Consider the following 10185-nt stretch of genomic DNA (forward strand, 5'->3'; position numbering starts at 1 on the left):
GGACGGTGTAACACTGTGCCAAGATGTGCTGGCCGTGCATCAAGGCATGTTTAGCCACAGGGTGATCCTCATTACCAACAAACACTGTCTGCCTGTGTCCATTCATGCGAATGGACAGTTTGTTGCTGGTCATTCCCACATAGAAAGCGTCACAGTGCAGGCAGGTCAGTTGGTAAATCACATGGGTGCTTTCACACGTGGCTCTCCCTTTGATCGTGTACACCTTCCGGGTTACAGGACTGGAGTAGGTGGTGGTGGGAGGGTGCATAGGACAGGTTTTACACTGGGGGCGGTTGCAAGGGTAGGAGCCAGAGGGTAGGGAAGGTGGTTTGGGGATTTCATAGGGATGAACCAAGAGGTTACGAAGGTTAGGTGGACGGTAGAAAGACACTCTTGGTGGAGTGGGGAGGATTTCATGAAGGATGGATCTCATTTCAGGGCAGGATTTTAGGAAGTCGTGTCCCTGCTGGAGAGCCACATTCAAGGTCTGATCCAGTCCCGGGAAGTATTCTGTCACAAGTGGGGCACATTTGGGGTTCTTCTGTGAGAGGTTCTGGGTTTGGGTTTGAGGGGACAGAAGAACCCGAAAAGTGCCCCACTTGTGACAGAATACTTCCCGGGACTGGATCAGACCTTGAATGTGGCTCTCCAGCAGGGATACGACTTCCTAAAATCCTGCCCCGAAATGAGATCCATCCTTCATGAAATCCTCCCCACTCCACCAAGAGCGTCTTTCCGCCGTCCACCTAACCTTCGTAACCTCTTGGTTCATCCCTATGAAATCCCCAAACCACCTTCCCTACCCTCTGGCTCCTACCCTTGCAACCGCCCCCAGTGTAAAACCTGTCCTATGCACCCTCCCACCACCACCTACTCCAGTCCTGTAACCCGGAAGGTGTACACGATCAAAGGGAGAGCCACGTGTGAAAGCACCCATGTGATTTACCAACTGACCTGCCTGCACTGTGACGCTTTCTATGTTGGAATGACCAGCAACAAACTGTCCATTCGCATGAATGGACACAGGCAGACAGTGTTTGTTGGTAATGAGGATCACCCTGTGGCTAAACATGCCTTGATGCACGGCCAGCACATCTTGGCACAGTGTTACACCGTCCGAGTTATCTGGATACTTCCCACCAACACCAACCTATCCGAACTCCGGAGATGGGAACTCGCCCTTCAGTATATCCTCTCTTCTTGATATCCGCCAGGGCTCAACCTCCGCTAATTTCAAGTTGCCGCCGCTCATACCTCACCTGTCTTTCAACAACTTCTTTGCCTCTGTACTTCCGCCTCGACTGACATCTCTGCCCTTACTCTTTGCCTTTAAATATGTCTGCTTGTGTCTGTGTATGTGCGGATGGATATGTGTGTGTGTGTGTTTGTGTGCGAGTGTACACCTGTCCTTTTTTTCCCCTAAGGGAAGTCTTTCCGCTCCCGGGATTGGAATGACTCCTTACCCTCTCCCTTCAAACCCACATCCTTTCATCTTTCCTTTTCCTTCCCTCTTTCCTGACGAAGCAGCTGCCGGTTGCAAAAGCTCGAAATTCTGTGTGTGTGTTTGTGTGTTTTATTCATTGTGCCTATCTATCGGTGCTTTCCCACTTGGTAAGTCGTGGAATCTTTGTTTTAAAAAGGTACAGCAAAACTTTCAGAAAACATTCCTCACACACAAATAAAGAAAAGATGTTATGTGGATGTGTGTCCGGAAATGCTTAATTTCCATGTTAGAGCTCATTTTAGTTTTGGCAGTATGTACCGTACTTCCTCGATTCACCGCCAGTTGCCCCAATTGAAGAAAGGTAATGTTGACTTTGGTGCTTGTGTTGACATGTGACTCATTGCTCTACAGCACTAGCATCAAGCACATCAGTACTTAACATCAACAGGTTAGTGTTCATCACGAACGTGGTTTTGCAGTTAGTGCAATGTTTACATATGCGGTGTTGGCAGATGCCCATTTGATGTATGGATTAGCACGGGGTAATAGCCGTGGCGCGGTACGTTTGTATGGCGAATGATTTCCAGAACGAAGGTGTCCCAACAGGAAGACGTTCAAAGCAACTGATCGACGTCTTAGGAAGCACGGAACATTCCAGCCTATGACTTGCGACTGGGGAAAACCTAGAATGATGAGGACACATGCAATGGACGAGGAAATTCTTGGTGCAGTTGACGATAACCCTAATGTCAGCATCAGAGAAGTTGCTCCTGTACAAGGTAACATTGACCACGTCACTGTATGGAGAGTGCTACGGTAGAAACAGTTGTTTCCGTACCATGTACAGCGTGTGCAGGCACTATCGGCAGCTAATTGGCCTCCACGGGTACACTTCTGCGAATGGTTCATCCAACAATGTGTCAATCCTCATTTCAGTGCAAATGTTCTCTTTACGGATGAGGTTTCATTCCAACGTGATCAAATTGTAAATTTTCACAATCAACATGTGTGGGCTGACGAGAATCCACACGTGATTGTGCAATCACGTTATCAACACAGATTTTCTGTGAATGTTTGGGCAGGCATTGTTGATGTCTTGATTGGGCCCCATGTTCTTCCACCTATGCTCAATGGAGCACATTAGCATGATTTCATACGGGATACTCTACCTGTGCTGCTAGAACATGTGCCTTGACAAGTACGACACAACATGTGGTTCATGCACGATGGAGCTCCTGCACATTTCAGTCGAAGTGTTTGTATCCTTCTCAACAACAGATTCGGTGACCGATGGATTGGTAAAGGCAGACCAATTCCATGTCCTCCACGCTCTCCTGACTTCAACCCTCTTGACCTTCATTTATGGGGGCATTTGAAAGCTCTTGTCTACACAATCCCGGTACCAAATGTAGAGACTCTTCGTGCTCGTATTGTGGACGGCTGTGATACAATACACCATTCTCCAGGGCTGCATCAGCACATCAGGGATTCCATGCGATGGAGGGTGGATGCATGTATCCTCGCAAACAGAGGACATTTTGAACATTTCCTGTAACAAAGTGTTTGAAGTCACACTGGTACGTTCTGTTGCTGTGTGTTTCCATTCCATGATTAATGAGATATGAAGAGAAGTAATAAAATGAGCTCTAACATGGAAAGTAAGTGTTTCCAGACACATGTCCACATAACATATTTTCTTTCTTTTTGTGCGAGGAATGTTTCCTGAAAGTTTGGCCATACCTTTTTGTAACAATCTGTATATGTATATAGAAAGAAACATTCCACAAGGAAAAAATATATTAGCAAAAAAGATACTGTGACTTACCAAATGGGAAAGCACTGGAAGGTAGACACGATAAAAAACACACACTAAAAAACAGATACAAAAAACACACAACAAAAAACACACACGCAAAAATAGGTTTCCATATAATTCTTTAAATGTCTGTGCCAGTATGTGCAAGCAGAAAAGCTTTCTGCTTTGTGTCACCTGTCATTCCGTGGGCAACAAAGTGCTGTTCTTATCTGGTGATGTAGTTTAGCCACAGCTTCCCCCACTGTCGTTATGAATTGCAGGGATTACCGGGTGGAAGGCCTTTGTCAGTTGTCTGACTCCTCACCTATGAAATCTGCCAGAGTGACCCTGTCTCACATGTCCAACATAGCCTTAAATCCCTGCTTAAAGCCTTAGGTCCTTCCCTGAATCCATTTCCCTTTTCATCCTACGACACTATGCACATCCATCTTCTACATGCTCCCCGAGCCCAAAAGCCAACAAGCTTGCATGCTCCATGGTAATTGGTTATTGTGTTCCCAATGAAGGGATTTCAGCTGTCAGACCAATACCTTCAATCTACTGCTTGAAATCTAGCCTCTCACATCAAATATACCAACTCTTCCTTCATTGGCTCTCTTATCATTTCCAACCCTTTACTTCCTGGATCCATACTTGTCACTATTAGTGCCACTTCTCTGTACACCAGCAACCCTTATGTCCATGGTCTTGCCCGTAGTGAACATTACCTCACCCAATGTCCTTCAGACTCTAAACCCACTACCTCGTTCCTCATACACATTGTTAACTATATCCTAACGCACAACTACTTCTCCTTTGAAGGGAAGGTATACAAAGTAATCTGGGGAACAGACAAGGACACCCACAAGGCACCCTCCTATGCAACCTGTTTATGCGCCATCTAGATGAAACCTTCCTGGCCTCCCAAAATGCCAAACTAGTGGTCTGGTTCAGATTCATTCATAATATCTTCATGATCTGATCTCAGGGTCAGGAGAGTCAATCCTCATTCCTTCAAAACCCCAACACCTTCCCCTCATTTACTTCACTTCTTCTTCCCAAGATCCTTCCCATACCTCCTAAGGTGGTCTTCCATTGCCCACCCAAACTCCACAACATCCCCTTGCCAAAGGGATCACGACCCTGTGGAAGAGCTAGGTGTAATACCTGTCCAATCCACACACCCAGCACTTCCTATTCCAGTCCTGTCATAAGCTTATCCCACCCTGTTAGAGGCTGGTCCACCTTTAAAAGCAGCCATGCCATGTACCAGCTCTGCTCTGCAATTATTGTACAGTTTTTTTTATGTTGATATGACTACCAACCTGCTGTCCACCAGGATGAATAGGCACCAGCAGACTATGGCCAAGAACAAAGTGGACCATCCTGTGATAAAACTTGCAGCTGTACATAAAATGCTTGATTTCAATGGCTGCTTCACAAACTGGACCACCTGGATCCTCCCCTCCACTACCAGCTTCTCTGAGCTGTGTGGATGGGAGTTATGCTTGCAAGATATTCTCCACTCCTGAATTCATCCCGGCCTCAACCTACAGTAACCTACTGCCCCCACACCCCACCCAACTGTTTCTGCACCCTCTGTCCTGTCACCTCCTCACAATTCACCTCCCCTAGTGTGCTACTCTCTACCTGTACACCCACCCATATTTTCCTCTTCACTGCTCCATTTTTTCCCTTCACTGCCTCCACCACAGCCTCCTGACACTGCATCTGGGACCCCTGTCCTGCCAGCTCTAGTCCCTACACACTCCACCAGGCAGCCCTGATTCCTTCTATGGGGTCCTTTTCTTATAAGGGGCCTATACGGTGCTGCTTTCTCAGATAGCTTTTTCAACAATTCAAGCAAATCATATTAACGGTTTTTATTATAATGAAGTAGATTGACAATATTTAGCTTTGGTTTACAATGAGTTGTCACAAATGATAGACAACATGCAAATAATCTATGTCCTTTGCTATAGACAATGTCCATACAAGCAATTAATATAAGGCACAAGTCACAGCATTACAGTTAGTATGTCGGCACTACTAGTGTGCATCTTCTAATGTGCTGGTCTGATAGTGCCGGTCTACTCCTGTGCGACCGAGGCTGGCAGGAGCAGTGCTCATATTCTCTTCGTATAGAGGCCGCTCCTGTCATGGTGCAGTCCTAGTCAGCAGGCTATTGGCTGACTTCATCTCACAGTCTTCTCTGCTCTTATGTTCTTCATCTCCTTTCCCACCCCACTCCAGACTGTCGCTCCAATTCCATGTGTTTCTGTTGCATTCTGCCTGGTGATAGCAGTTGTGTGTTGTGTGTGTGTAACATTGACATGAATGAAAAGCAATATGCTATATTTTTCTGTTTACCTTGGTAACATGAAGACAAGGAAATATTACTTCAAAAATTACAGGAAACTGATCTTGTCTGTATTCCAGATCTATTGCAAGAAGGCACAAAATATTTTCTGCAAATAGAATATGCTGGTATTATCTATAGATATAAGTTTGTAAATGGTCACTGCAGCTGAATAAACAACATGCACACTTTATACGTCAAGTATCTCATATTCAAATCCATGTGAATTTCTTTTTTTCCACTGCCTTAAGAGACACATTCTTCTGCTTCAATCATTTGTTGTCCATGAAGCCCTCCATCGTGTTGCATGAAACACATTTATATGATGAGCTGCTAATTTTCCAAGGAAGATGCAACAGAGTTTTGGCTATAAAATAAAGAGTCACTTTTGGTGGAGAATGACCTTCCTGTAGTTTAATACTTGAATTTACTACTTTTATTTGGCATAATAAGTGAGAATAAATTCACACATCTTCATTGTTATCACATAGTATCAGACTGACAGTCTGTTACAACAAGTTAAGTCTGCAACGGTATCATTCGCTCTGTAATAGCCAATGACAGTATATTAGCAAGTTCAAAAACATTCACCACATTACTTTCAGTCAAGTCATGTTATTTGTGTGGCATGTCTCATTATCAATGAGCTATTCATGACAGTGTCATTGCTGTTGTGGAGGAACTTAATTTGACGGTGCCAGGGGCGGGGCACGGTTTGGAGTACCTGACTGCACTGCACGACAATGGATAAAATGTTACTGAGATACTAGAGAATCCAGTAAGTGTGCAGGAACTGCACTTTGGCATGTAACAACACCAGGCCATTATAATGAAACAGCCAACACATCACAGCGAAATTCTTTTTTAAACATGGTGCAGTTGAAACATACTATTATGTTTCTCAGATTGGTGGACATGGTTCAGCACTGACTTCTGGTTGTCAGACTACTTTGCAAATATGCGGCCATCACAGAGACGATTTTTGATGATCATCAGCTACTGGTTAGTATAGGCTAAGGACAATGTCAATTGCGGCTGGTGGAATGTGATTTTTTCTGATAAATCAATAAATGATGGTTCAGAATGAGTTACAAACTGCAAGGTGTCCGTTTTGATCCCAAATACATCTGTGTCATCTCACATTACCCAGTGTCAGTGGCAGTGGGCTGGATGTGTTCCCATGGACTTTGAATGCTTCACAGGATAGATGGTTGACTGGGTGCAGCCCCATGTATCCATATTATGAGTAATATTATGGTCTCATTAGTTCAACAACTGTATCCTGAAGCAGTAATCTGTTTCCAGGAGACCAGTCTCCTACAGGCCTACACGTCATGGCTGGTGCAAGAGTGGCTTGCAGAACAGAATGAGATTTCTCGCTTGTCTCCTCCTACATTAAATCCCAACTGAAAATAATGGGCTCCACACTAAGAACATGTCATGATCTTTGGACTGTCATCCTAGCTGCTAGGGAAGAGCTGGCAGGGCAGAAAATGAGGGATTTATTACCCACTTCAAATGCTCCCTTCCTCCCAGATTGCAGTCAGTCACTGAAGTTGAATGTCTTAGGAAGGGATATAATGTGGTAAAGCAGTCATTTGCTGTGTCTTTTTGAGGACCAAAAATATTTCCAGAATAAGCCAGACAAGAATTAAACCTTGTGCCAGGCAGCAGCTTACTAAATCACTGACTATTCCACTGAGCTACAAATACATTACACTACAGCTGTTAACATTTAGATTCCTCTTACTACTCTCAACTTCACATCTCAAAATGTAGTGCCTTTACCAGATCTATAATACTACAAATGTTGTGGCAGAGTTTTCTTTTAGGATTTTAGAGGGTGTCCCCTTATACTAAGTGTCAAAAAGATGTTAAATCTTTAACTACTTGCACAGCTACATATATTCTTCACTTTTATGAGCAGATCTGTACAACTCATAATGGGACTGGGCCTGCGTAACGTGGGGGGTAAATCATCTTTCACCCACAGCCATTTTTATTTTTATTTTTTTATATTATTATTATTATTATTATTATTATTTTATTTTTTTGTGCTATCAGGTGTACATCTAAGGTACAGTATATTAGTAGCACTGATGCACTCTTATTTGAGGATGTATGGATTTGCTGACATGGTAAATAAAGACAATAATTTATGAACACACAACTTGATTTATAACTTAATTTATTTTTGAGGTGTGAGTTTTAACCACATGTTGTGACAATGCAATGGTCACTTTGCACATATGAAAGTAATACGTTGCTCCCCCCCCCCCCCCCTTTTTTTCATGGCAATCTTCCACAGCAGCTACTATAATCAATTATCACTGGTTTTTCCATCTTAAGATTGCTGGAATTAAAGAGTATTTTTTGTGTGTTTAGCTTTTGTTTATCAAGCATTTTCTATGGCCATTCTGCAAATATGGATACATAATTTGTGTCTACATGTTGATATTTATATATTAAAAACAGTATTTCCTTATAAAATCAGAGTTCAATTTACTTACAGTGTTTTCACTTTCTGTTTACATATTCTACAAACCACTGCTTTTTCCTATGTTCTATGTTGTTGGCAAAGGTCGAGATTGGAAGAAAATTGGTTGCTCAAGCGTAACGTGCAAATTGCTATACTATTTCTCTTTTGATGTTTTAAAGAAGTGAAGAGAGGTTGGGAGGGGGGAAACAAAAATGTCAAAGTGAATCTGCAACCAAGTTTCTTTTGACCTCAATCTCCACTAACAATGAGGGATAAAGCAGTGGTTTGCAGAAAGTGTAAACAAGGTGCACAAATCCTGTCAGTAAACTGTACACCAATTTTATAAGGAAAAACTATTTTTAATCTATAAAAGCCAAAATGTAGGAACATATTACATATTCACATGATAACATATCCAGAATGACCACACAAGATGCTTTACAAATAAAAACAAAACTGTCTGGTGCAAAACTCTTAATTGCAGGAAGTTTAAGAAAGGCAACCAACAACTGACAATCTTCATTGTTTTGTTTTAAAAGGACCACATAGATGAGAGTTTTATAGGTGCTGATAGCACATATTTTTGTGAAATATTTCTGTGTGAATCAAAATGGGAGTGAAATGAGATAGCAGCTGAGAGTTGATGGTTTGCATACTTTTCTTTCCCAAGCCTGAATGAAACTCTATACTTTCTACACTGATTGGGAGGTCTCTCTACCTGAGATGCCATTTTCTAGATGGCCTATGGCTGTGCATCTGAACAGGACTTTGAAGTTTTTATTTGTTGAGGTTCTAATAACTATACAAAAGTGGCCTTATTAGTCTTACCCTAAACGTCAAAATACCTGTGCTGATACCTTGCGCCGATATGAGAGTACACAGTTGACGAAAGGCCAAGTATATTGATTACGTTCCCAGAGGTGAGAGTCACTCAAAGACGTTTTAAGTAATAGAACCCAGTATGTTGTCATTGATGGTAGGTGTTCATCACAGATAAGGGTGCTGTTAGGAGTGCCCCTGGGAAGTGTGACAGACTACTCTTATTCTCTATATAAATAAATGATCTGGAGAATAGGCACAGCAATTTACGGCTGTTTGCTGATGATGCTTTGGTGTATGGGAAGATGTTATCGTTGAGTGTCAGTACGTAGTACAAGAGAATTTAGGCAGAATTTCTAGTTGGTATGATAAATGGCAGCTTGTTCTAAATGTAGGGAAAAAATAAGTTAATGACGATAAGTAGAATAAACAATCATGTAATGTTCAAATGCAGCAGTAGTAGTGTGCTGCATGAAACATTCACATCATTTAAATATCTACCTGTAATGTTGAAAAGTGACATGAAACAGAATGATCACATCAGACTGGTTGTCAGGAAGCTGAAAGCTCGACTTAGTTTTATTGGAGAATTTTGGGGACGTGTAGCTCATATATAAATGAGACAGCGTATAGAATGCTACTGCAACCCACCCCACCACGTCAGAGTAATGAAAGACATCGGAGCAATTCACAGGCTGGCTGCTAGTTTTGTTACTATTGGATTCAACCAGAACACAAATATTTTGGAAACGCTTCATGATCTCAAATGGGAAATGCTGGATGGAAGGTTAAGCTCTTTTCGCAAGGCACTTTTGCAAATATTTAGGGAACCAACATTTGAGGCCAACTGCAGATCGATTCTACAGCCACAAACATACTAAGATGAGAGAAATTAGAGCTTGTACATTGGCTCATCGGAAGCCATTTCTCCCTTGCTCGATTTGCAAGTGGAACAGTAAAGGAAATAACTACAAGTGCTTGGTACTCTCCACCATGCAACATACAGGGACTTTGGAGTACATATGTAGATACAAACGTAGATGTATTTGTCGCAGCCAATATTTGTTTATATCAAATAGCATGGAAAAAACCTTGATCTTCACTTCAAAAATACTACTGGAAGTAACCACAGGCTGCCATCATTTCCTAGTGCCCAACACAAGAACATTATGTAATTTCAATATCCCTAAATATGGATGGAACCACCAATCATGTGAATGCCTCAACCTTCACACAGACTTATGTAAAAGCAGCTGGCAATGTGAAGCATATGATGCCTTCAAACAAAA

The sequence above is a fragment of the Schistocerca gregaria genome, chromosome 9 (genome assembly GCF_023897955.1).
Source record: "Schistocerca gregaria isolate iqSchGreg1 chromosome 9, iqSchGreg1.2, whole genome shotgun sequence".
Lineage (NCBI taxonomy): Eukaryota > Metazoa > Arthropoda > Insecta > Orthoptera > Acrididae > Schistocerca > Schistocerca gregaria.